The 27,513-nt window shown below is 43.3% G+C and overlaps 1 protein-coding gene across 12 annotated transcripts in view; it reads left to right on the forward strand.

Annotated features, from left to right (window-relative positions):
• Positions 1 to 27,513, forward strand: part of HIC2 (HIC ZBTB transcriptional repressor 2) — a 74,369-nt gene that overhangs the window by 23,690 nt on the left and 23,166 nt on the right. Inside the window, exons 2-5 of one of the 12 annotated variants that reach the window (XM_086761617.1) lie at positions 1,630 to 1,739; positions 5,931 to 6,144; positions 17,551 to 17,620; positions 26,341 to 26,441. The exons of 3 other annotated variants lie outside the window; for them this stretch is intronic. The gene's annotated coding sequence lies outside the window, so the exon portion shown is untranslated. Of the gene's footprint in view, positions 1 to 1,629; positions 1,740 to 5,930; positions 6,145 to 16,263; positions 16,317 to 17,223; positions 17,402 to 17,550; positions 17,621 to 26,340; positions 26,442 to 27,513 lie in introns of those variants that run through there. 8 more of the 12 variants (XM_086761620.1, XM_086761619.1, XM_086761618.1 and 5 more) reach the window with 8 other exon arrangements.

Consider the following 27,513-nt stretch of genomic DNA (forward strand, 5'->3'; position numbering starts at 1 on the left):
CCAGGCCAGATATGGAGCAGGAAACAGAATGTGGGATCTCTCTGTAGCAGCAAAGTTTTATGCAATAAAACCCATCTTGTACTGCATTTGGAAAGCCAAACCATTAGCACAACTATCTTTCTGGGTCAGAACTTGAGCTCAGAGATTTCCTTCTGGAAATACATGCTTTTCTGCTTGGAAATGGTCTTGTGGTCACGTTACACTCTTCTTATGAAAGGAGAAACTGGTCACATGGGTCAAGTATAACCATTTATGAATTAATGAAACTTAATGAAGCTTAATGAAACTTGCTGCTTGCCAGATGCAAGGAGTGCTGGAGCATGTGAACTCTGACTGTAAGTTTCACCCAGTTCTGTTTATTGGACTGTATTCCGACTCTTGCCCTAATGGGAAGGTGTTCACAGAATCATTGTGTTGTCTAATGGGCTGCTGTTTTTGCCAAAAGATCAGCTGGGGAGGTTCAGTTGGCATCATCTAAAATTTTTCAGTTGGGATTTCCAGTACGTTGATCATGGAAGTTATGAATAATGGGTAGGAGATAACAGAACAAAAATTATTTTCTTTCACTCCAACTTTGAGCTGGAGTACAAAGGCAGACAAACACAGGGGAGGTGGTTTTCTGTGGATCAGCTGATGAATTCACGTTCTACCTGGCAAAGTCATGCCTGACATGCTGAAGTCTCCAGAAGCCCCAAAAGCATCATGCTCTGTGCGTGTGTACTATAAATAAACTTCTAAAAACATAATTTAAAAACACCTCTGGCAAAGCACATGCTTAACTGAAACTCGCCTGGTGAAGGTTGACTCAGGGGTGTAGGAAGGAGATGGGGAAAGAGCAAGTGGGAGGAAATAAATGGAACCTGCTGTCAGAAAAAAAGCCACTTGTTTGTAATTTTCAGGCTGTCCAAGCTCTTGGCCTGTCAGCTTTGGGAGATCTCTGTTGACTTTCTGGATGTTTGCCCTTGGCATGTGTGTGTGCGTGAACTGAGAATTCAAGTATTAACAAAGCTGCATGAGCAGGTTTTCTCAACCTACTAGAAAAGGATCAGATGTCTTGGAATTATGGTTGATTCTCCAGTTCTAGGAACCCAAATAGCTCCTGTTGACAGTCTCCAATCAATTAGACAGAATAATTTCAACAAGTTCTCTTAATGAAGTTTCATATGTTCAACCTACAATTTAGATAGCTGCATCCCTTTCTTTTAAATGGACAATAATTTTGATCTGCACAGAACCAGAGGCTGTTTGGGGAGGCGGAGCTCTCTTAGGGTAGATTACCCTAACTGTAGTATCTCTGTAGGTACATACTCTGCACTGCTGCTGTCTCAAAGCAGGGCTGGCTTACTTGCTTGCTTAGTTTTTAAAGATGTATGAAAACATGATGCATATTCGAGCAGGAAAAATAAGTCTTCTACACCAAGGCCTCTTTAGATTGGTTGCTAAGGGGTTAAACACATTGACCAGTTCTGAGGAAGCCTGTTCCAAGGAAGGCATTGACTGGAATAAGGTTTTGCTGCAGACACACACCGATGTGCTTGCAGCAAAGATTGCAGGCTTATCAGTAAAGATAAACATGCAAGGGCTCCCAAAACCCTGTGTCTCTGCCACTTGTTTGGGATTCTTTTTCAGAGACCAAGAGAAAATACAAGATCTTCTCCAAGATAGATGCTACTTCGAAGAGCACAGCCAGCAGACTTTGTAGAAACAGAGACCATATATTCCTGTGTGGTTTGGAACAGGTACAGGAGATATTAGTTTACCTGATTCAAAATAGTACTTGAGACGTTGCAGTATCATGTGGGGTTGGCTCCTTCCACTCAATCATTAGCCTGTTGCTGAGTGTCCAACCGCTGGACAATGCTGGGTTTTGTCCTCACTTTGTTACTTGCCATAGCTAATTTCTGCATGTGCCTTTCTGCTGCCAAGCAGTCTCCAGGCTTTACTACCCATTTGTTTGCCATTTCCCACAAATACCTTGAATGTTATTTTATTTTAATCCTAGTGGTGAGAGGAGGGGAATGGAGATAATGTTTCCTTAAAAGAATGGAATAAAAATGCACATGATCAGCTACAGAATTTCTGGGCACAGAACAGACCTCTTGAGTTGCCTGCAAAAACAGTCACAATTGTAATATTAGGTATAATTATGGTGTAGCCTTATACATAATACATTTTTCTTTATTTCCCTCTCTTTATGCTTGTATCCCTAAACACTGCAAAGCAGGAGATGCAGAAATCAAGCACTTGGCTTCTTGAGGTCAAACTTTAGAAGTCTGCATTCAAAAATGCAGAAATTGTTCCAGATGGGTAAGGACTGGCACTTTCTTTCTGTCCAGGAAAGTCTGTGCCATTCTGAAATCTCAGCCTGAGTTCCTCTGTTTTGCCACCGAGTCTGATTGACGTCTACATGTGTGTGGCCCTTTTATACAGGGGTGGACTTAAGTTTGAAAATCCGGACATTTTTGGACTGTGACAACAGTTGGTATGGTGTTTCAATCCGTATTTTAGTTTTTTAAAATCATAAAGATTATTTTAAAAGGGAGTGTAGCAACTTATTGCAAAAATCAGAGAGGAGAAGAGTTTATAAAAACAATTTAAAAGTTTCTCTCAGTGGAGTCAGTCTTTGAATGTGGAAAGAGGGACTTGTACAATTTCAAAAAATTCTCTTAAACTTGCAATGTGATAGATAAAGCTCGTTCTGAGAATGTGAAAATGTGGGCTCCATGTGCTAAAGCTATTTGAAAAGAGGTGTGAGTGAAGGGGCTGAGGTTGGTGTGAACGTCAGACTTCCTGCCTTCTGCACTTTCTGTGTCGCAGCTGTAGCACGTTCATAGTGTGGCACTTCTTTTAAAAGGGACTCTGAACTAACCCAGCCTTTCAGGAAAAGACTAGCTGCAGCCAGAAATTCTGGCCCATCGCAGGATGACAAGAGGAAGAGCTTTGTTACTAGCTTGTGTTTGATCTTAGCTGCTTTTTTTTTCTGCTCTCAGTAGCATGCTAATGATACCTGTGGGAGGTGAAAAATGGGTGAATTCCTGCTAGGGTGCGGACAAGTTCGCAGTTTAGTTCTTGTCCTCTTCTTCCTCTCTGGTAAAAATTTTGGGGGCTGTCCCAGATACATAAAAAGGAACTTTTTCATAGAATAATTTTCTGTTTTACATCTGCTGCGGACTGTGAATCAGAAATGCAGTAAGCAGTTGACTCAGTTTGTTTTGTCTCCTCTCCCCCTTTCTTATGTTTAAAATTATAAGTACTTATGAGAAATGACTGCCTTAAGTCTAGGACAAGTCTGAGCTGCCCATAAGCCATTCCTTTGCTACAGTTCAGTTTTGCCTTGTTTACTTTAAAGTGTAAAGCTGAAATGCCAAGTGCATCCTGAATTCCCATTCTGTTTCAAATGCCAGAGTTGCCAATTTCACATTTCTTCCCTGTGATTCTCTACATATTACCCCACTCTTGGGATCGGAGAATCCAGCAGGGTGGGTAAGCTGCACCCTCGCTCAGAAGAGCAGGGTGATGGTGAAACAGAAGGGTGCCAAATGGGGAGGCAAATATTCCCCAGTTTCTGCTGCTGCCCAGGAAGAGGCTCTGCAAGGCTACGATAAGGAGTGGAAAGAAACCAAAAGGGATGGGTGGGCCCCCAAACAGGGCGCTCTGGATGCCAAAATATCTTGCTCCAGCTTTGCAAGGAGCAGCGTGCAAGTGCTTCGCAGGGAGGGCTAGCTGTGGTTTGTGGTTTAGGGAGTTGACACAAGTAGTCTCTGGACCCTTTTTTATGGGCCTGCAAAGCAGTGTTCTGCCCGTGGAACTGGAGCTGGTCCTCCTTGGTGAAATCCTTTCTTGCTTAGCAGGTTCGAGGCTGTGCTCAAAGCAAGCATGGCTGTCTGAAAGGCTCCTAGCTTCAGAAGTAGGGTTTACATCCCACACAGTTTATACTGTGTCAGAGTGAGATTAGGATGGACATGTCTGTAATTAAACACTTGGGTTTGGATTTCTGTTTTTGAGTAAGTACTGTGGCAGGCAACCTGTGACAGTGTTTCTGTGCCCAAGAACTGTATGGGCTAGGCTATTTTTTCCTTCTTTCAGTAAGTGAACTGTGTAACTTTTTTTTTGTGGACAGAAAATACAGAACAGCGTGTTGACCTTCATTGCTGATCAAACTTCAGTTGCACCCAGATATAACTGATAGCAGGTCTTACCTGGATTTACTTTCTCTCAATGCACGTAGCTGGTCACATGGAGGGGAAGTGAAATACTTCAATAATATATATAGCATATGCCTGAATGGAATAAGAAGAAACAAAGTGTGTCAGAGGGGAAAATGCACTGCAAATCTTTCAAATTCAACAAGAAAATATTTCCATAGTTCAAATATTTCATTCTGCAAAAAAGGGTGATGCTGAACCTGATAAAAGTAGTCCAGATGGAGAGAGATTGCAGCCTAGTACTAAAATACCAGCATGCCTATTGACCTGTACTGTGCTCCCTGTACCTGGCAAAGCACTGGTTACGCTGATCTCCCAGTCTGCTTCCCTTTCGGTTGAGAGTTCTTCTGCAGGGAGACCAGAGGGAATCTTACTGATGCTACAAAGAAGCCTGTTTGCTTAAGAGGGCATATGTACATCTTTTAACAATCTGGTTGTGTACCTCCTTTGTGGGAGGATCCCTGACCTTATACAGAGAGGGACAAGTGCTAATTAACTTAATTCTGAGAACAGGAGGTGGTATGACCTTTTCCAAAGTGATTCTTTTGGGCTAGAGTTTACAGAGAGGTAGTTGCTAGGACTGATGCCTGGGTTTGCTATGAAAACATTATTCCTAGAGAGGTGTAAAATTTCGTGGTGTGGCCAGGGAAAGAAATTGATCTCCCATCCCTCTGGTTCATAGTTCCTTGCCTAAAAATTGTTGGCACTGTGGCCAGATCTATGTTATTTAGTACCAAAACACAGTTATATTTTCTGACTTATCTTTTAGCACTGAACACAAGTAGAACCAAGTTATTAGACCATTGTTTTGGCAACCACTCACTGTATGCTGTGAACATCCCGTCTTGTATTGGCACTCCAGGAGGAAATTAATTTTGGGGGCATTTTTTATTTTCTAGCTATCAGGATGTTGTCTGTCCTGAGCATCTTCCAAATTTCTCCCTCTTTTGCCAAATAAGTGGCAAGGATTCCTAATGCCATCTCTTTGCTGTAATCCCTCCAAGCAGCTCAGGGACACAATACAACCACCCTGAGCGTGCCTAAGCTATCAGTCCCAGCTGCCCCAGTGTAGACAAAACTGGAGGCGGCTACAGCATTGCCTTAGCAGCCACTGCAGAAAGCAGAGCTTATGGAGATGTGCCTGAGGTGAGCGCGCCAGCAGGCCATCGGCCTGACTCTGCTCAGGAAATTAAATGCAGCCCCTGCAAGGCGGGCAAGTCACTGAAGACCCTCTGGCAGGCCGCATGTCGGGACAAAGTATTTAGGAAGCCCTGGCTGCCAAGAAGTGGGCAAAAAGCTGGCCATGGGGTCTTGCAGCTTGGGAGAGGTAAGAAGGCAGCTGAGGAGACTGAATTTTCCTCAGGGAAAGAAAAATGTTTGGTCCCTGCTCCCTGTTGTCTTGCAATGTTTTTTAAAAAACCTCAACAAAGCAACTCTTCCTCATTCCTCACCACCACCCCCCACAACAAAAAAGCACCGGTTTGCTGGACCCTAAGAGAAACAAATGTAAGCACCTCTTTGGAAAGCACTCCTGAGGCCTGCGGCCATCCCGCATTCCTGAGGTGGCTGCCAGGGCCTGCTCCCCAGCTGCCGGCCCAGGAGGGCAGCGGCTCCGCAGGCCGAGCTGCGATGCTGCCCCTCTCCCAGCACCAGCACACCCACTGGGAGCCCAGGCAGGGGCTCGGGCCTCTCTCAGCCCTGTCTGTAGCCACCTTTTGTGCTCAGGAGATGACTGCTCAGGAAAACAGAAGCAGCATCTTTACCGTGCAGCATTTTCTGCTGCGGTCATTGAAAGGACGGCTGCATGTCTGCAGCGCTGCCCGACTGATCCGTGAAGGCTGCGAGCAAACAGCTGCCAGCAAACAGCTGCCACATCCCCATCCCACTTCTGGTCACGGCATCACCAGCAAAGCAGGAAGTTGTTTGGTAATGTAACTAGGTAAGAGGTGTTTATTTAGATGAAAATGAAGGTAAAAATCCCTATTTCCCAGTTGGTTTGACCCCTATTTACAAAGATCTAGTAATGCATGTATGTAGAAGAAAGATCTACATGAGTGCAAATGTGCCCTGCTAATATTAAAAGGTACACTGTGGAATTTTGCCTAAGGATAAAATGTAATTTTAATTGAAAGCTGCTGTAACTTGATAGGGAATATCCACAACAGTCTTGAGGATCTGCTTTAAAATAGAGTTAAACACAGAGCCAACTCCCACCACTCTGTCTCTTAGAGCTACATGCCCTCTTTGATCCATCCATGGTGCTTACGATTCCTGAGAGACGCGCATACTGCCAGTAGTCAGAGCTCATTAATATTTATATGATACCTTCCATCTGAAGATGTGTGCTTTGCAATTATTAATTAAAACAATTTCACAAAACCCTAAAATTTAGCTCCATTTTATAGCTTACAAAACTGACACCTAGACAGTTTGTGTGTCCTTGCATGAGACAGAATGAGATTAGGAATACGGAAGCTTGCAAGCATGGACTTCTATTATGCCGTATTTCTTTATCTTTTCTTCTCCAGTAACTTTTGAAAAGGCAGCACACATTTCCTTTGGTAATAAGATGCACTATGAGCCTGTACTACCTAGGCGATACTGAGAAGGTGCGTGAAGGGAACATACTCTTTCATTTTGGATGCTTTTTAGAAAGCCTCTTTTAAAAATACAACCTGGAAACAGCCTGTCAGCCCTGCAGAAAAGACGCTGAGTGAACCTTCACTTGAACACGTTAAACCTTTCCCCAGCGAGCTGTATTTTAGTTCCCATGTAAGAGCAGACAGAAGGGATGGTGGGTTATAATCCACGCCAGACGTGGGCTCTCTGCTCTTGGTCCTTCCTGGTGCACTTGGAATGAAGGAGCTTGGCTCAGTGTGAGACTGATAACAGGAGGGAGGGCTCGCCATGCGATTAGACCAGTTCACTGTAAACACCTAAGTTGCACAAGTGGCTCAAACTTTGATCTTTTTGTTGTGGAGAAGAAATCTGAGACTGTGAAACCTGCCCTCAGTCACAAACAAGGAGGTGGACATTACTCAAACTCAACTGTGGAAATGTAAATACAGATAAATGTGATCAAAATGGGAAAAGTACTTCTTTTATCCCCATCCCTCGCTCCCTGGTGTGCAGAATCTGCTTTTACCAGGGGCTCCTATTCCGACTTGCCTAGCTCTGTGAGTGCAGGCCCCAGTCCCACACCTGAAACGCCCAAATCCAAATGCTCCCGAGTGCTGTCTGGGATAAGGTTTAAGCCACAGGTGCAATTAAGCTTTTAAGTGGTAAGCCTATTTGGTTAGGGGCCCACCTAGAGCCTGGAACAAGCCGAGAAGAAAATGATCAGTCTTTCAAACTGACAGGCGGTTCCTGAAAAACTGCTGGAAGGGTTAAGAAGAAGCTATAACATTCGTAATTCTCCTGGTATTTATTGTAACAGCTCTCTGAACAAGTTCTCTGTGGAGGCATCTGTCCGCTCTAGTCAGGTGGGACTTGATTTTAATTACAAATCTGGCAATGGATTATCAAAATTATGGTATTGCTAAGGCCCTGGGCACACTTCTCTTAGTCCTCTCTTCTTTCTCCCCACCCCCCTTCCCAAATCTGCCTAAGCAAACACTGGAGCAAAAGGAGAAGTTTCACAAGAGCGTAGGCTGTTAGACTGTGGTCTCTTTTCCTATTGGCACTTGTAGCTTTGATTAACTTTTTAGAGGAAAAATGTCATAGCAGGTTGTCCAGTGAAATGCTGGTGTGCTGGTGAATATTTTAAAGAGGCATTCAACAGGCGTATGAAAAATGCTGGATGTGAGACTGCAGTGATTTCTTGACATTCTGATTTCTTTGCACTGTGTCATAGCTTTGCTTTTATAATCATCCGGACAACATCAGAGACCTTTGCTTTGCATAGCCTTGAGTTCTTGGGCAAGGATTTAAAAGTGGAACATAAAGATGTGTTAGCGAACACGTCCTAATTAGTCCCTGCCTTGGCTACCGCATGCTCAAAGGCTGTGAGCCGTACCTACACTATGCCTCTCAAACGCCTTCAACAATACAGCATTTGATCCTAGTCTAGACAAAGTCTTACGGGTTATGTTGTCTAGTCAACTAATCACTACTTTTAGTGGGAAAACTGCTTTCCTTCAGGATTGTTTCTCCGCCTGAGTTTTCCTCCTTGCTGCTTCTTCTCTCCTCCTTCCCTCTGCATACCTTCCCTGCAGCAACTCCTGTTCCATCTGCTGTAATGTAAGCATTAACTATTTAATTGCTGATTAGGAAAATCTCGTCACATGGGCTTTGGAACAATATTGAAGTGAGAATAGAGGAGTGGGAGGCAGAGGAAGGAGATGTGCAAGTTCCCAGTTCTCTATCACCTAGGAGGGCATTAGTCATTCTTGACGCCATCAGGGTGTTCAACATCTCTTCGATCTAATGGGTAGAACGGTTGAACGGGATTTGGATGTAACCGAGTCCTACCCATCTTTTGCTGCTGAACTTGCTATTTGACCTTGAGCGAGCTAGGCCTGGCCTTTCATCCCTTAAGTGGATAGAGGGCAAGTACTGTAGCTACCTGCTCTGAGATTCTTGAATGCAGAAAACATAAGCGAAGGACTAGTTGCTTTTCCAGTATAATAAAATACTGTGGGGTTTTGGAATTTTATTCTTTATGTTTCTGCACCAGCTTGTACAGACTGAGATGAGAAGCTGGAGGAGATCTGCAGTTCTCCAAGCAGTGAAAGCCCTTTTAGCTGAAATGTTCCCAAGCAGCCATATGGGGGCTTTTACCCAACTGACTTCTTTCCTTGTGTGATGCAAATTCAGCTGGTGGCCCCCTTCTCTCCCTCTGGCATCAGCTATTCTAAGCATTCTCGCGTTATCGGCATTTCAGCTCCTCTTTGCACTTGCAGTACCTAGTTGCCACAGTCAGATGTAGTCTGTAGTATAATACTGGTGAAAATTTGGCAGACTGTTGAGGGAGATGTGGGGAGAGAAGGTGTACAGGTGGACTCTGCAACCCATGTAGTCGGTCTCTGCCCTGAGGACTTTTTATGGCTAGTCATAATTGCCAGTTTCTCACTTGGTTTTCCAGGACTCTGAAAGCTGAGTTGGAGATGGGAATTGGACCTTTTCCTTTCTGTCATGAAAGAGAAAGGACTGAAATATTTTTATAATTGGATAACTAATGAAATAGCCATTGTAAAAGACAAGAAAATTGTATTCTTAGCAATTAGCAAGGGAAAGCATTTTAATCAGGCTGAAACTATTTTCTCATTTGTACGAGGAGTTTATTGTTAGCAGATGTTTAACTTCCATAAGCAATTAATATTTGGAAAGCTTAAAATTATTTATATAGATGTAAAAAACCCTTATATTTTACTTCAGTCAGGAGTAACCACTCACACGTTGTCTCCTCAAAGACCTCACAAAGACTAGAACTGGCATTCTTGAAACTTTCAGAGAAAGGTGGGTCTACATGTAGGAGAGCACAGAGGAGAGAGCAAGTGTATATATGGGCAGGGAATGGAGATAAAGGAAAAAATACCCTCAAGGAAAGGGACAAAAAAATGCCAATATACTTCTCATCCTGTCTACCTTCATTAGAAACAAACCCCACCTCCTCTACTCCATCCCCACCTCAAACAAACAAACAAACAATTCCATTTAGAAAGCATCCCTGCAGATCACGTGGCAGCTGGCAAAGGCTGCTAGCCCTTCTGCCGAAGACAGCTTAGGCTCCTGAAACAAAGCAAACTGGGTTGAAATTCTAGGCATTAAAAAACTAAAGCAGCTGCCTCCCTGGCATCCTGAGTCGGACTCTGATTTCAGTTTCGCTTCTGCTAGATCTTGGGTAATGTCATTGCTACAGCACAACTGAAATGAGAACTGGGTCTGCTAATCTTGACATAGGGTCACCCACTGGTAATCCATGTGTTATCTTGGGTGTATTTGTGGGAGCACACACTCCCACTCTCTTTAGACTGCTGTAATTTATTTGGCCTATTTTATGTCTGATGGTCACTTGAAACTGTACCTCTTGCCTGTCAGCAGCTGTACTTGTTTTGCTAAGTGACTATCTAAAGTGAGACTTCCTTGTGCAAATGTGTATTTTAGACACTGTCACCAGAAATCCAGTGGTGCTCCTCTCTCTCCGCCCCTCCCGTCCCTTTCAGCTGTTTGGATTTCGGGACACATGGCTTAGATGAACGTATGCTCGGAGTTTGCAAAACGGCTTGGATAACAGGAGAAATCGGATCACACAATGAGAGTTCAGAACCCAGCCACCAATTGGTATAACAGGAGCCTGCAGCTCCCTGATGCTCGTTACTGTCTCAGCGTAACATCTAGCGATGTGCGCCTCTCGCGTCCCCCTCTGAAAAATGGTAACGCAATTGAAACGAGCAGGCGGAGGAATGTCACCACCTCCTTTTGAGCGGCTGGGCTGTCAGCCTTCGCTTTCTGTGGTACCCCCAAGGGCTGTGGGTACTGGGGTGGAGAAGGGCCTGCACACCTTATTGTGCCTTCTTGCTTACGCTGGAGAATCTCCAGCTTATCCTGCCAGTGCAGTAACTGCATGTGGAGGAGGGGGAGAGGTTGTGTTGCAACCTCTGAGAAAATTAGTTGTCTCTATTTTATCTTTTGCAGCTGCAGCACTTTTTTCCCCCCTCATCACCACCCCCCCGATGCAAGTGGTATGTCTGAACCATATCCTTCAAAACCAGTTTTCTAAGCAGATTAGATGGGTAGCAGAGACAGCTATGCAATCAGGCAAAAATGTGCACTCAAGCCTTTATTTTGTGCAGTGGCCAGAGCAGTAAGTGTCTACCACCTGGATTTTTATTTTTTTTCCTTCGTTCTCTCCCTTTCCTGTTATTCTGCAGTGCTGTGGTCTGTTGCTGTTGTAGACTGAAATGAAATGCTCATTCTGGTCCTTAATTGTATCAAAAATAGGGAGGGGAAGGAAGCTGGGTTCCATGCTAATACTCATTAACATGAAACATAAAGCATGCTGCCTGGCTGGCGTGCTTCACCATGCAAAGTGATGTTTGCTCCCTGTGAGCGTGTTGAAGGGTAATCTGGGGATTACCCTCAGGTCCTCCAATACCGATCCTCCCCCGACCGGTCTGGAAAACCAGCATCTAAGTTTACCGCCCCTCTGAATTCAGTGTACTCTCCTGCACTGCCACCGCATGTGAATTTGGTCTCTTGCTGCCCTGTACCTTTCAGTGCTCCCTATCAGCCTTGCTGCATGCTAGGAATTTGACAATAATGGTCTTCACCTGCTTTGAGATATCATGAGACCTGTTAAGCATTGGTATTGGTTTCACGTCTGATCTCTTATAGGACAACGATCTGAATTTAGGATTAAGCTCTACAGACAAGTTTGGAAACCTTACAGCTTGTTCAGTGTGGGTGGAAAATGGGGATAGGTTAGTGGGCTGAGTGACAGACCTGAGGAAAAGGGAGTTGAGTAAGCCTTGGCTTTCTTCCAAGAGAGGAAACGGAGCAAAGTGTCCCAGGAGCCATTTGTTGCTTCTCTGGAGGAGAGGAAGGAACCCAGAGCAAGGCGATCCAGAAGGGCTTTTGGCTGTGAGTCTGGACAAACACGGTGGCTAAGAGGAGGAGGGAGAGAACTCGTATGATAAAACGAGAAAAGAGAAGTTGGGGACTGAGGTTTGGGGGAAGAAGAGAGAAGAAGAGGAAATAAACCCTTTATTTCCCATATAAGGTATGGAGAAGGAAAGAAAAGAGAAACTAACCTGATACTTTGGTGTGCTTTACGGGGTGAGAAAGAAACTACTAGAAGCCCAGACAAAGAAAGTTATATTTGAAATATTGATAGAAAACTGCTTTAACGTGTTGGCATGATGCACTTGATTATCTTCTGCTGATCCCCCAAAAGTAAACAACTACTTTGAAAAGAGGAAAAAAAAAAGCAAACAAAATAAAAACTCAATCTTACTGGCATAAAGGGGGTAAAAAAGTGAGTGGAAGGCTGGCTGGATATGTCGACCACAAAAGCAGTGAGATATGATCATAGAGAATTCAGGTTTTAAAGCACAAGGAAATTGTGCAGAGATATTTTTCACACTGGCTCGTAAACAGCATCCTTTGGGTGTGCAGCATTGCCAAATTTACCCTTGTTACGGGGGCAACTTACAGTAAGTTCCCACCGAAGCCATACGCCATCTGTTTGAATTACTTAGAGGAAAGGTTCGTCTCCTTCTTCCCCTTCTATTGGATCTGACAGATTAATGTCTTTGAGGGCAGATCACTGTTAGGCTAAATCTTTCTCTGGTTATGATTCCTTATAACTATAAAACAGTCACAAGGTTATGGGGTTTAAAAAGAGAGGTTTATTGCAGTTTCCAACACTGAAACTACAGGCTAAGTGTCTCTCCTTTTTCTTTTTTTCTGAAGTAAATCAAAACCGTACGCGCACATGCACTCTGCCTTCCCTCAGATACACAGCCCTAGGAGTAAGAACACACATCACACGAGAAGAGCTACAGAGTCTACAGGAAAACTATTAAAGTAGCTTTCTGTGAATACATATTAATCCCCCCACCGAGTCCTCCCCGCTTGTTTTAAGAGCTGTTTGTTGAGCATATGAGTTGGTGGCACCCGTAACATCCGGGGCAGAACTTGGAGCCTTCAGCAGCTCCACCAGCACCTGTTTCTACCCAGCTAAGGTGGAAGCCGTGTCCGTGCCTTGGCCAGAACCAGCAAGGGACTGACCATTCAGGCATCTGTTGCAAAACCTCTAGTTCAGTCTTTGTCAGGCTCTCCCTAAACTAGCCACTCTGTTCAGTGGATGAACTCAGTCCTGCAGTCCTTGGGTCACAACAGGAGCTAAGAGGAGGCAGAGGGTGCTTACATTACTGTAATTTAAGTTCCTTGCTGGGGAAATTTCTGTAAGTGAGCTTCATTCACTGGATTATTTTTAAGACAGTTTGTAGGAATGCTGCTGTGGTCAGTACAAGCCTGATCTGAGTTTTTCTTTGGAGTGGCTTTTTCAGGGAAAAACACAGTTTCTTTAAAATAGAAGCTTTTTTTCTTTTTTTTTTTTTGTTCCTAGAAAAGCCCTATTCTAGATTTCTGATCACCTGTAAAATTAATAAACTAGCTTTTAACCAGAAATATTACATTGACCTGTCTATACTATCTGACTGGGAATGCCTCCTTGCTTTACTTTTCTTTAACTGGTCTGAAAGGCTCCACTCAGAATTGGTTCAAAACATTGTGTTGGATTCCAGCTAGTCCTCGGCTGCTCAGAGAGCTGTTATCTGAGGTACCTGTCCTCTTCTGCTGGACTCCAAGGGCCTTGGCCTTCCCATATGGCATTACAGCTCTCCTGAAGACCGAGCTGTGCCACGGGACACATCGATGTGTGCTATGGGAACTGCCTTCCAGCCAGGGAGTCTGACCCCGACGTGAGACCGGGGTTATCAGGCTGCCAAACTGCAGTGTCTGAGGCAGCGCACCACTGTGGGAATAAAAGCAGTTCAATAGTGTACTGACTCAGAACAAAATTTCTCGGGTCAGGTCACCAAACCAAAATGAACTAACTTTGGTTTCAGTAATGTAAAAATGATTCCATTTCAAATGACACAAAATGCACTAATGTTCACAAATAGATTTATTTTTTTTTCTTTTAAACTTGTGAACTTCCGTTTCACAAAAAGTCTCTAATTTCAGTTTTTCTCCCCGAATTGGGATGGGAGTGAATGTTGAAATACTGGAATTTCTTCCTTCCTGGGGAGGAGGCAGCTGATGAGTATGAGCAACCAGTTTCAGGGTCAGGACAGCTGACTCTGAAGACCAGTACACGGGAGCAGAGCAGGTGATGGTGGGCAGATAGGTGATGGAGGGGAGACAGGAATGGGAAGCAGCAGTGAGGGCTAGAACAGAAGAGTGGGGACGAGAGAGAAGTTTCTGCTTGGCTCCCTGGGCTGTGGGAACTGTTACATTTTTGTGCTGTGTTGTGCTGTTGGCTGTGCCTAGCTCAGCACCTTCTGCTTTGCTGAGTGACCAGCAGACCTGCAAGCTGGTGCCGCATGCAGAGCCCCAGTCAGAGCCTGAAGCCCTTCGTAGAGAGGGCCGGAGCTGGGTGAGGTGGGGCTGGAAGTTCACACCAGTGCGCAACTAGGCAGTGCTGCGTGGTTTCACTTCTGCTCACTGTGCAGTTGAGTCCTTCCGTGCTAATCGAGCGCGGGTGAACGCAGGACCAAAAGATGAGCATCTCTCAGTTCCCATCTAGGCTCCAAACAGGCACTGCAGCCCTTGCAAGTCAGAGCATCCCTGCCACTAAGTCGTCTTCTGCAAAGTAGAAAGACCAGGAATACTCTTTCCTGGTGTGACTGGGAAGGAGCAGTAGTGACTGTTCTTAACACACTGCTGAGTGTTTATTATGCTGCTGCTTTTATTATTTAACAAGTTTCTTAACTTTTTTTTTCTAAATATACCAAATTGATACACTCCATCCATCAGCAATGCCCTCCAGGAATGAGTAGCTAATTAGAGAGCAGGACTTGTGAAAAGACAAACCCGGGTTATGCACAGAACAGGTTTCTCCAGTATTTATTGCCTACGTTACTGGCCAAGCTTCCTTGTAAGTAATAGTCAAATAATCAGCCTGGATCCTTTTGTGAATGGTTTGAGTCTGTGTGGTCCTCCTTTGTTAGAGCAGCTCATGGCTTCTGAAAGCTCCTGCACCCCCTGTTCTGAACAGCAGAGCCTGGTGGCACCAGCTGCTTCTGCCTGGAACAAACATTTGCATGTGACATTAAAAAAAAAAAAAGCCAATTTCAAAATGTATTTGCTTTTCCTTATCCCCTCATTTTTTTTGGCCCTTCTTAAAACTCTGGAAATATTTAAAAGATTAATATATTTAGCTTTTGCTACAAGCATCTTTTAAACAAGTAAAGCTTGAAGAGGAAAGAGAAATCTTTCCTTCAGAAATAAACCAGCAGCCAGTGTTTGGAAATATTTTAACAATAGACCATATGGGAGTCCCAAACTATTAAGCTTTATTATTCAGAAGGCGGAAAATGTGGTTTGATATTCAATTGATATACAGCATAAATGAGAGCCGCAAACTCGGCTCCCTTGAGCTGGGATTCAGATGTTCTCTGGAATATAATAACTAACGCTTTGGCCTAGTTCCACAGAATGCATCCAGCCTGCTGATCACAAGCCAAGAAACTGGAGGCTTTTTTTTTTTATTCTCCTTCCCCTCTCTTCTCCAAAGTACTTTCCTCTCCTGCCAGCGTGAGCTTTTGGCCTGAATATAAATCTCCTGATATTAGATGCGTATAGAAAACGGGGAGGATGCAAATAGCACGCAGCAGTAGAGCTGTGTGTGCGTGCATGTGTTTGTTTTTCTTCTGCTTTAATGATAAGGTTTTCCCTCCGTGACGCGCTGTCAGGGGATTAAGTTGGTCATCCTAGGTGGGAGCTTCTTTGTTCCTGTTTCTCTGTTTGTTTTTTAGTGCTGTGGGAGCAGGTGAACATCTTTTGGGGTTGCTATGAAGTGGTGCCAGAGACCATGAGAGTGTGGAATTTGTTGGAAAGAGAGACTGGAAGTGGTTTCTTTTTTTCTTTTTCTTTTTTTTCCGATTTGACTTGCATATATTTATAACTGCCCTTTCTATCATGTCTCTCTTAACTTTCTCTCCTACGGGGAAAAGAACCTGTAAAAAGTTGCTTATAAAATATGACATACAGGGACTAAGATTGCCTGTATGCAAAGGGAGACTGATAGTTACACACACACTGCAATCAGGTAATGGCAGGCTGGATCACCTGCTGGTTTTTGGACACAGGATCCCTGCTTCGCTCTGTGTACGGGATGGACCAGTTTTGTCAGTGTGAACGTGGGAGGCGTGGTGTGAACAAGGAGTTGCAGGGACACAAGAAATGGTTTTGCGGGTCTGGCAGCTGAATGCTGCCCTGAAATACCGAGATCTGGGTCTGCGCCAGAGAGCTCCTTTGGGATGCCAGTATCGTCCGTGGGAATGACTGAGCTATGTCCGCTGAAACTTTCTACCCTGTGCCCCTCACCTAGGGCACACACCTCAGGCATGGAAAATCACGCAGATGGTGGTGGTTAACAGTCAGGTACGCCAGATCAAGTCATACTCTAACAGGGTAGAGCAACCTTAACAGGATATGTTTTGTTTCTGTTCCCTTCCTATAACACATGCAACATGAGATCACTTTGTATATATTTTAAGTTGTAGGTGTCCAAGATTTTTCTCAGATTTTTGTGTTGCAGGACTGGACAAGTATCTATAAGTAACTCTCCCTCCGGTGTTGTGACAGACATCCTCAGCTGTCCTACCTTTTCTAGCCCCTCAGAATCTGAGATCAACCAAAGAACCTTCTCTCTCGTCTGTGACTTCACCTGAGCTAGGCTAGGAGCAGCATTAAGCTCTCTGGCGTTTTTCTCAATAAGTGTGATGAGCCCAAGGAAAAGACTTTCACTTTACATTTAAGTCCAGGAATGCCTGTAGTACAGAACACTGTAGAGAATATAAATTATGCACTCTGAATGTGAAGTTCAGTTTTGGCTTCTGTCTTTCCTCCATTTCTCTTTTCAGTTCATGATAGCTGAAATTTTCCATGTTTTTCTCTCAACCCACACAAATATTTTTTGTCCTTTGGGGAAAACTGGAGCAAAATCAATTTTAGTGCAATTTTTCAAGCCTCTTTGACTTGCACCTACATCTGTTTGGTGTGGGGGAGTGGAATTTTATCATAAAACGTTTGATTTATTTAATGTATTCAATAAGCATCCAAGATGTGCCAGGTACTTTCTCAGCCCTTTTTGTATGAGAAATCTTGCAAGCTAAGAACTTAATAAACAAAGAAGCTACAGAACTCAAAATTTCCCTGCTGTTAAGGTCTCCATATATCTAAAGAATAAACCAAGTTAGAACAAAGCAGACCCAGAGACTTGTAAAGTACAAAATGTCACATGCAGTTCTGATGAGATCTAGAGTTATAGGAACAACTATTATTTTTACATATTTCTTGATCCTGTTATGTGCCAAACTTACAAGAAACTCAGCTGAGATGTGTCCATGCAGCAGCTCTACTTTCATTGCAACTATGAGTCTGTTTTTACTGATGAAGCCATTGCTGTGATTGTGTGACGCTGTACTAAGGGGCTCGTCTAAACAGGGTCATTGATTCAGACCAAGGTAAGTTACAAATCTTAGCGGAAGAGCTATTCCCAATTAACTTCATCATCCTAATGAAAAGGCGACTGGGAATAGTTAATAAGGAATAGCTGTTCTGGAATAATCCCTTTTTAAGACAAACCCTTACTCTTTCTATAATTGCATTCTAGGAAGCTATTCTGTACTGAATCAGCATGGGATAGAGTGCCTAGAAGACGTTCAGACCAAGCACAGCTAGCGGTGAGTGGGGCAATGTACACCGGGATGCCCTATTGCAACTGTTATGAGCGAGCAGCAGAATAGCAAAATTGGTTGCCTGTCCATCTCTCTACAAGGCAACTGAAAGTATTCTAGCAAAATCACTGTTCAAAGGCCTCTCTCTTAGCAGGGGTGAAGTACGAGCTGCCTGTTCCTACTGTCTGAGCATTAACCCCGTGTTACGGCCAGAATGCATGTTTCAACTCGTAACTGATTACAATTTGATTAAAAGTTGGGGTGTGGAAAGGACTTGTGTGCTTTTTTTCAATGTGTATATTTACTTTATTATGTGGGGAGCAATGAATTTATCAAACCCATCTGATTATTCAATAGTGAGGAAAGACAACTGGTTGGAGGAAAACTTACATTGTTTCTAAGGTGGGCAGAAAGTTAGTTTAAAATAAATTTGTACAATCTTTTTTTTTTTGTAGGAGTACCTACACTAACCAACTAAGCAAATAAAGGAAAAGCCAATAATTTATAGTGCCATGAAAATTTTCCTGCAGCATAAAATTTTGTGCTTGACCTTGTGAAGGAGGCTGGGCTGGAGTAGACACGGTGCTCTTGTGCTTCAATGCACTATAGTTGTGATGCGGTGGCTGTTAATTCATAGTTCTCCCGACTTTTGGAATTCATCCCTTCCCTTAAAAGGGAAGGTGGCAGGCTGGAGTGGAGAAGCTCCAACTGCAGCCCTTTGGATGTTAATCCGCCCTGACTTTCTTAAGCCTCCTACTTAAATCATTATCTTAATGAATCACCATTGCTACTATCTTCAGTGCTACACAGGAACATGCAAATTTTAAGCAGCCTGGGGGAAAGACCTTTTTGTCTGTAAAGTGCTCTGATACTTGGATTTAGATGTTGCTATGATAGGTACCTTGGATACTACTTTCTGCCTAACCCCACGGATAGATCATGGGGCGTAGTGCATCACCAGCCTGTGCCTGCTAGGCGGCTCTCGGGCTTGCCCCTGAGAGATGGATGTGATTCTGCTACTGACTGTACGGAGCAGCTCTGGCTCAAGCGGTTGAAGCCAGATCCCTGTGCAGGTTTGTCATTCATCTCACTGCCTGTTGGCTATGCTTTTCTGTAGTTGCAAAATGACAAGGAGTTAAGGGACTGAGGATGGACGTCCTCAGGTTTCTTCACCTCTTCATTTGATTTTTTTCACAGTACCAACACCTATTAAAATATCAACTAAATTTTCTCCCAAGTAGACATAAAGAAATTTGATATAACAGGAAAATTACCAGCTTGCTAGAAAATCTTAAGAACATTTGTTTGAGGAAAAACATAACATACCAAAGCCACTGCAAAGTATCTCCAAGACTTTCAGCGTTGTGTTGTCCAAATTTTTCCTTGAAGAGTCATTTTGGCTAGCCATTGAGCTTTGCCCACTCTTGGCTCTCCCAGATGATCACTTGAGAAATGTTTACTTGTAGACGGTGGGTATGGAGAGAGAGCCGTTTCAGATGGCAAATCTTTGTGGTTATTTGCAATATGCATTGAAAGATTTGTTTCCTTTATTCATTAAACCAAGAGCTGAGGAAGCTGTTTTATGCAAATTGTCTGGATGATAAGAAGTACTCTTCTCAAATTGCAAAGTAAATTCACCCATTGTCCCCTTTATGTGGCTTAAAAGAAGAGCCCATTCCTTTACTATGGGTAACTCTTCCTCACCAGTAATAGTTCTGCTTCTGGAACAATGTCAGGATAAATGCAGAAGATACCAGGTGAACAGAGATCCTCTAGTCTCAACTGGGAGAGGGCCGTATTAACAGAACTGAGCTTAAGTGGATTTTCTGCAATAACATTATCAATAGTCAAGTCCTGCTGGGAGAGTTATGCCCACAAGAGGCCCGAACAAGGAGGGCATCCTAATTCTTCTCAGCTAACTCTTCTCTGGAACCAGTTGAGCCAGGAACAGATGTTTTTAGATGAAAAAGAAATTAATTTTCTTGGCTTGTGATAAAGCTAAGTAACATGTTCTCTCTTGGTTACCAAACAAAGGGGATGTGAGCAATCAGTACATGCTGACTTTTTGCAGCTGGAGGCCTGGACAAGAGTGCAGTGTGAGGCGGGAGATCCTAACTGCTTCCTTACCCATTTGTTACACCTTCCTGGACAGCAGCAAGTAACCAGCCCTGTGACTCAAACCTTTTTTCCTGCCTGCTGTAGCTCTGAACAGACTGCTGCTTTCTGGGAACACTGTTTGTGAAGTGCTTTACAGTGATAGTTTTTCTGCTCATTGTCGGCAGATGGTTGTGTTCTCTGTATTCGAGCTCCTGGCTGGTTCTGATCCCTTGTTGGATGGCAGCACTCCATAATCCAGGGGGTGAATTAAGTGGGGAGGCCATCTATTAGGTTCAACACTTCAAGAACAGTCAGAGTTGGGATTTCAGAATACCAGAAGTTACTTATATAGGTGTGTGTTTAAATACACTCTGTGTGTGCGTATCTATTGTCTATATATTGTGTGTGTATTTCAAAGGAGAAAATTGAAGTGACTAACATTTGAAGCTGAGTGTAAAACTTAAATGCAACTTTTTCTCATTCCAGTCTTGGAAAGTAATGGTGGTGGGTGTGGGCAAGTCTCTGGCTGACTTTCTGAACTGCCTTCATGTCAAAGCTCCAGCAAGAGATTTGGTGGAATTTCTCATCCTATTGAGTAAAAGTGATGTTCTATCCCACATTAGTTTCCTTAGGAAACTGAAGGAAAGAGACTCTCCTCCTCAGCATTTAACACATCCTGTGTTATTTTTGCAGGTACTGCCTGCAAAATGTTCAGAAAATGAGATCAGGAAGGTTTTGATTTAGTGTGCTGAAGTGCCTCACATTATTCGCCTAGCTTTTGTGTGCTATCTTATGCTCACAGGCAGTAGTGCAGTTTTGTTGATGTACAAAGGTTGTTATTTCTACAGTTTGCTCATTCAAATTCAGAGGTTTGTAACTATGGAAGTAAAATGTGTCTGTGATATTATTTTGTTAAGCTGTCTTGAGCTACTTTTGGTAACCGCATGTTCAGAGGAGTCTGCTCAAACTACCCGCTCAGTTTTCTAGTCAGGTATGCTGAGATGCAGTGTTTCAGCTCATAACTTTGTTTTGTGTTCTCTTTCTCATGGTGCGTTAAAACTGCTTCCCAGAAATTCTGAAACTGGGGTCAGACAAACCGCTGTGATGTTTCTCCCAGCGTTTGCTAATGTGGCAGTATTTGCGCTGCTGCTAGGAAGCACAGAGCGTTACACAGCTGAGCACTGCCTGACAGTGCTGTTATGAACAAGTGATGCACAGAGCATTACACAGGTAGATGGATTTTAATCTGCAAGCATCTCTGTAATTAATTTTAAGGGCTTTTGGAACCGTGGTAGTTCAGCCAAGAGAGGGGAGATAAGCCAAGCAATTACACAGAGCAGCTATATTGGGTGAAGCACGTCTCTTGGGATTAGCAGGGGCTCGGGAGGCAGAGCAGTGAATTGTGCATCACAGTGCCAGGCCTGACTGATCCTTCGGGGCAGTCACGCATTGTACGGGGATAGGTGGGAAATTTCTTAAGACTGGGATATTCGCTGGGGTAAGCTTAAGAAAGTTTCCTTGGTTAGTCAGTATAGATTTTAATGCAATAATGCTTCTCCCGGCTTGTTGGGGAAAACCCTGTTCCTTCTGCTTCTCTGGCTTGCGGGACTTCTCACTGGGCGTGCAGGTGAGAGAAGGTAGCTGTGAGCTTTGAGCAGCTGCAAACTGCCATGCTTCTGGGAAGACTTGGAGGGGGGTGAAATGTCAGGGATGGGAATGCTGTGAGTTTCACTGGCTTGAACTGGCTAAAAAAATGGAAAGACTTGTGGCAGCAGTTGTTGGGAGATGAAAAAATTTCATGTGTCACCTCAGCAGACTACTTAAGAGCACTATCTGAAGTGAGTCCCCAAAAAGCTCTTGCAGAGAGACCCATGGCCAACTGGGAGGAAATGCTACACTCCCTGAAGAATCAACAAACTCTCTGGCTGTTTACCCAAGCTGGTAAACCAGACAGAAGCCATCAGTATGCTCCTGTGTACATTCACAGTGTGCCAGTGTCTTACACACTGTGCAGTTCTGGTTACGGTCTCTCGAAGGTACTGGAGGGCTAGGGAAGCTCCAGAGAAGATAATTAAAGATGAGTCTCAGGTCAGTCAACGTGATTTCTCTCTTGGCCATAGAGAAGAGATGACTTATTACAGAAATTGCAGATGTTTTATACTGTCATGAATGGGATGGGGACGGGAAGCAGGGAGTGACTCTTCACGGTTCTTGTGTTAACTAAATTGATTCAAAGCAGGCGAAGAGTAGGCTGCTCTGTCAAGCAGCAGTTACCACGTGAAACTCATTGCCAAAGGGTGTTATGGATAGCAGAAGTCTAAACAGATTGAAAAATCGATACAGGACAGATAAGTTCTTATTAAAAGTGATAGCCTGGATGCAATATCCAGATCAGGAGATCTTTAACAATTGCACAGGGTATAAGAAGGGAAAAATCTGCCTGTACTCCATTTCAGTGCTTTTCCTTCCCTCCTTGCCCCCTGCACGTTTATTTTTTTCTTCCCCCCTATTCTAGCTACTTCTGAAGAACAGAGAACTAGACCTTTGCTCTTATAACATGGCTATTTTTATAGCTCAAAACTAGAAAGGAAACTAGCTACACTGCAGTGCAGGGAACTCGTTTTGCCTTGCAGCACACAAGTAACGTAAAGCTCACTGAAATGAAGAGAATCAGGAGCCAAATGCCTCCTAATACCTTAAAAATGTGTGTGTTGGAGAATGGCTCTGTAGCCTGCTTTCTTCATTAAAATTCTGACTTAACAAAACGCTGAGCTTGTTAACGAAGCTGTGAGTCACTCCAATGTTTCTAGTTATTTTTCTCACTTTTTGTGTTCGGGTTGCCTGATAATGCACCTGATGAGCTGGCTTAGGCACTTTAACTCATGTAGCAGTGACACCTTGGGCTGGAAGCTGAGGATGGCGGTGCTCTGCAGAAGGGACTGGGGAGCACGACGGGGAGGGAAGCAGCGGCAAGTTGGGAAGGAGGCTGAAGAGGAGGCAAGATGCTGAAATCTCTTGTATGTGCGTAAAAGTAGGAAAGTCTAATACAGAGCAGGGCTTACAGTTGTGACTGCAGTGGCAACAGTCAGTTGGTATTTGGGAGGTGAAAAAATCAGTTTTACGTTTTGCTAGATGATTGTACTGTAATACAGCAGTGCCTCCTGGCAGGGAAAGCAATGTAATGTAAAGCAATACGGCGTGGAAGAGCAGTTGGAGAGCTGTCAGAAGCTGAGTAGCTTGGAATGCTTCCACGTGAACCTGGGAGCAAGCAAGCTTGCTGCAGCGTGGCATTCCCCTGCCCTGAGGAGGAGCACGGACTGCAGCACGAGCGCGGATAACGCTCCTCGCACACAGTGCAGCTCTGCTCTCTGGAGAAGAGCTACAGGAGGCTTTTCTAGGGAAAAGAGTGAGAGTTTCTGTCTTCTGGGAGATTTCTCTCCCAGCTCACAGAGCCCTTTTGAGTTCACGCAGCAGGAAGCCCGGGGGAGAATGGGTTTGTACCTGCCAGCTGTCATGGCCTGGCACACCTGAGGACTTCAGGGCACGAGGCTGCCAAAGGGCTGGCAGAAGGCTGGAGCTCTGTAAAGCACAGGCTGCGGGAAAGCTGATGCATCTGATCTGATTGGGCAAACAAGTATTGACTTTTTTTTTTTTTTTTTTTTTTTAACAGTTTGTGTTTCCAGAGGGCTTTGGTGCATGGCATTGGCTTTCATTCCAGTTTTCAGATGTTGGATATATGTAGCAGTATTGTGGTTTTAAAGCCTCCTCCCTCTCCCTGCCTCCAGCGTTTTCCTTCCCTTCAAACCCTCTCCCTCGCTCTACATAGTGTTACTATGAATTGCTTGGGATGATGGGTCGTACTTCTTACTTGGAGCCTCTGGATGCTATTAACAAGTAATTGCTGGAAAAGCTTGTTGAAACGTAAAAACTTTACATTATTTTTTGAATTGCCCTTTGAGGTGGCTGAGATACCAGTAGATAGATTCCTCTCCTTTAATACTGGGCAAGGAACTTTATTAGGTAAGGGAAATAGTGTTCTTACTGGACTATTTCTGAGGTACCATGTCATCTTCCTTTTAAAGAAGGGATGTGAACTAATGTTTATAGCAAGGAGCAAAGAGGTTTTCTTAGCTTTATTCCTTCAGCGCATCCAGATACTATTTTTTTCAAAAACCTTCAAGAATGCAACAACTCACTCTGCCTTTTTGCTATCTAGCCACAACTTGAAATCCATCAGTACTGGTAAATTATCCAGGGAGATTCTCTCAGCAGCCAGGCTACACACACGAAGGTTGTCCAGCGTGATGCAGGACCAGGGCACTGTGTCTGCCACACTACTGGTTTTCCTGTTGTAATCCCATCAGTCTGATTACTGGATGGTTAACCTGCAGTCATGGATGAGCTTGCACAGGATCCTCCGCCATCCAGAAACCAGTAGCTACACGCACGGTGCACCTCTCCAGGTTAAGACTGTTGTGAGATTGGCTGAAGCACAGCAGGTCTTGCTCTTGCTCAAAGAGTGACGGAGGTGTGTTCTGTCAGTGGCAATGAGTCACCGTTAGCCTACAGGCAACCACTGGATAATCAGGTGACATCTGCATTTATTTTACAAACTGCAAATGTTAGACAGTCCTCCTCACAGGATGAGTGTCTCCTGACTTTAAGAACAAATGGTTCATTTTGCTCTGACATTCATGGAGCCACAGGGACACAGTAAATGTATTGACTTCTTATTCCTTTCTACTCTTTCATGTAAGTGTATACACATCATTGCAAGAAAGCAGCAGGTAAGCTCATAGCTGTGCCTCATATCTTAATGAAGTGTCTGCTTTAAGGAAATGCCAGGACCTTCTGTGGAGGCTGGAGAAGCAGTAGCTAGGCTGCTCTGGTCTGAGTCTCAGCAGGCAAAAGGAAAAACTTCATTTTACGTTTCCTAAGCTTGACAGGCAGGCAGGCCTGTGCTAGAAATTAAGGTGTGAATTTTATAAATAGAGGTGCTACCTTGGGAAGGAATAAACAAATAAGAAACTGAGTGCAGAAATGGTTTGAGAAATGTCATGGATTGTGAAGACAAACACGACTTTGGAAGTAGCATGGGAGGGTTTCATGAATACCTGTTTCTTCTGCACTTTTCTGTCTGATCAGGTGAAGGTCTGTCTTCTGTTCCTCTACTATCTTCCTGATAGCTAATTAAGCTTTATATTTTTACATTTGGCATGTGTATTAAGTCTTTTTTTTTAAAAATAAATTATCTCTAATACAAATTGCTGAACAAAATGTGGACAGACGTAATCACAGCCTCTCCGTACGTGTGCCACAGAAAGGGAAGCAGAATGCACACTGTAGGAAATCGATGTGTACCTCTTGCTTTCATGGTGTGCAAGTGTTTCTCTTTCCCTATTGTTTATTTCAATTTGTGTTTTAATAGTCTCTATGTTAGAAATTTGTGGGATATTGAGCAAAAGTCAAGTGCATCGTAGAGGTAGTGGCTAAAAGCTACCTAGGAAAAAATAGTTGCTTGAAACTACAACAGCTTAAACAATTTTCATAGATCTTGGTGAGTTTAGGGCTGTCTTTATTCAGGCACTACTTGTCTTCTGCCAAAAGTTTCAGGAAAGACAGAGTGCTCGACTGCAGAAAGTCTGTCCCTAAAGCATGAGGAACAAGAGTTTGTAAGAAAGTACTGGGCTTTCGATAGATGGAGCTGCCTTTGCAAGAAGATCTTGAGGCCATTTTTGCAATTTTTTTTTAAATTTGAGTTTATTTAATGCAGTGAAGGATTTCAGAAGAAAAAAATGAAAGCTTAAGAAACTTAGGATGCTTGTTTTCCTTTTCTAAGCTGGTGAATAAGAACTAGATATAATGGGAGGCAAATACCTGATAGCTCTAGATTTTGAAGGACAAGGCAATGAGAATTCAGTTTTAAACCATCAGCTATAGCTCACTTCTCTTTAATAAAGAGTTTGTTTTAAATGTTAAATATGTTTGGACTTAAATGTTTAGTATGCTTGATAAGAGAATGAAGTCAGAGAATTCTCAATGGATGGTTACTTTTTGATTTTTCAGGCAGAATGATTCAAATAAGAAAAATAAAATGTCTAATAAAAGTCATTGGCTGTTTATTGGAATAATGAGGAAAAATGTCAGCTGAATAAATACCTATAAAATAGAATAAATGTTTCAACTGGAGATAGTGCAACACTGGTTAGAAAAAATACTACCAAATTGAGAGGAGACTATATTTAGTTGCAAATCAATATGACTTGGTAGTTACCAGCCACTGATCATCTTTTACGAAAATAACTGGAGTATAAATGTAAAACAAGATTAAAATTGGTAGCTTTAAATTACTTTGTTTTAAATCCACCCTTCTACCATTGGATGCTATCTGAATAAATAAATAAGTAAAAGCATATTTAGCTGCTGGCATGGCACTGCCATGGCTTTTCCTGTATTTGCTACGACGTGATACACTGACACAGGAAACTCCCTCTGTGTGTTCATGTATTAAGATCTAATGTAACACTTGGTCCTTTTTTTTTTTTCCTCCCCTTCCTCTGTCTCTCATCACTGTTACCCTCCCTCAAAACTTAAATGGGCAAGTGAACGTTGAATTTGTCATGTTTTAGGTACTTCTCAAGGTATGTGAGCTGCCTCTGAAGATGAGTGCACCTGGCCTCCTATTTTCCTGCCTTCTGTATGATACAGACTGGAAGAGAGCCCTAGAAAGGTTTTCCTTATTTACGTTAGGTACTGTCACTTCTGAAAATTAAAATTAATTATGACCTTACAGGCAGACAGTCCAACAGTGAAATAGCTTGTAATTTATTTGAACTCTCAAACTCCACTGGTTAAAATTGTGTAAAACTTTACAATAATCTGTTTATATAATATTTTAAGAAAAAAAACCCCACCTTAATTATGAGTCTGGTTCCTCAATAAAAAAGGAGAGCGATCTGGTTAGTCATAGCTATGCACTAGATCACTAATTTTCTTGTTAATGACAGTAGGATTTTTGCAACTTTCCCTCATAAAACTACTTCAATTATATAATGAATCCCTTTGGTTTAAGGGAACGCTGTCTAGGATTTTATGCCCCAAGACAGGCATGTCGCGCAATGGCTGTAGGTTGGTGAAGAACCTCTGTTGGGTTAAATGCCTGCAAGTACTGACAAGAGTGGGAGTTGAGCGTTTGGATGGAGGCCTGTACAGAAGCTCATGGACAGCTCTGTTCTCAGCTGCTCCTACTTGAAATCAGTTCTTTTGTTTTGTTCTCACCAAGAAATTCAGACTGAGTCTTCAAAGACAACGCGTGTGCTGCTGTCTCCCTATGGGAACCCACAGCTCCACCTGGCTAGATGTAGAGTTTGCTCATAAGAAGACCCGGTTTTCCCAAAGTCTGAAAACTTTCTGGAAAAATGAAATGAATTATTGCACTCCTATATTAAATGTGAGGATTTTCCTTAATGGCTTCTTAAACAATTGTTTCCACATTAGATGCGTCACTAATTATGAAGGTTTCTGGAAGAGCACATTCACAGTTATGAAATACAGCTGGGCCTCCAGTTGTTTGTTGGGGACACAGATCTGCTCTTGTGATTTGGTTTCAAGTTGCTTGAGAACGATGTGACAGTGTGTATTCTAAGATCTCATGACAAATGTGTAGAAGTTAAGTGCTCTTACCAGGCTGACTGCTAACTGGCCGGGAAGTCACTAACGCTGCGGCTGGCAAAGCATAAAGAAAAAGTAAAGATGCTAAATCTTGGTTATGGGAAACTGCTCACCATTTAAACTCCTGGTGT

This window comes from Chlamydotis macqueenii, chromosome 17 (genome assembly GCF_036417535.1).
Source record: "Chlamydotis macqueenii isolate bChlMac1 chromosome 17, bChlMac1.mat, whole genome shotgun sequence".
NCBI classification, from domain to species: domain Eukaryota; kingdom Metazoa; phylum Chordata; class Aves; order Otidiformes; family Otididae; genus Chlamydotis; species Chlamydotis macqueenii.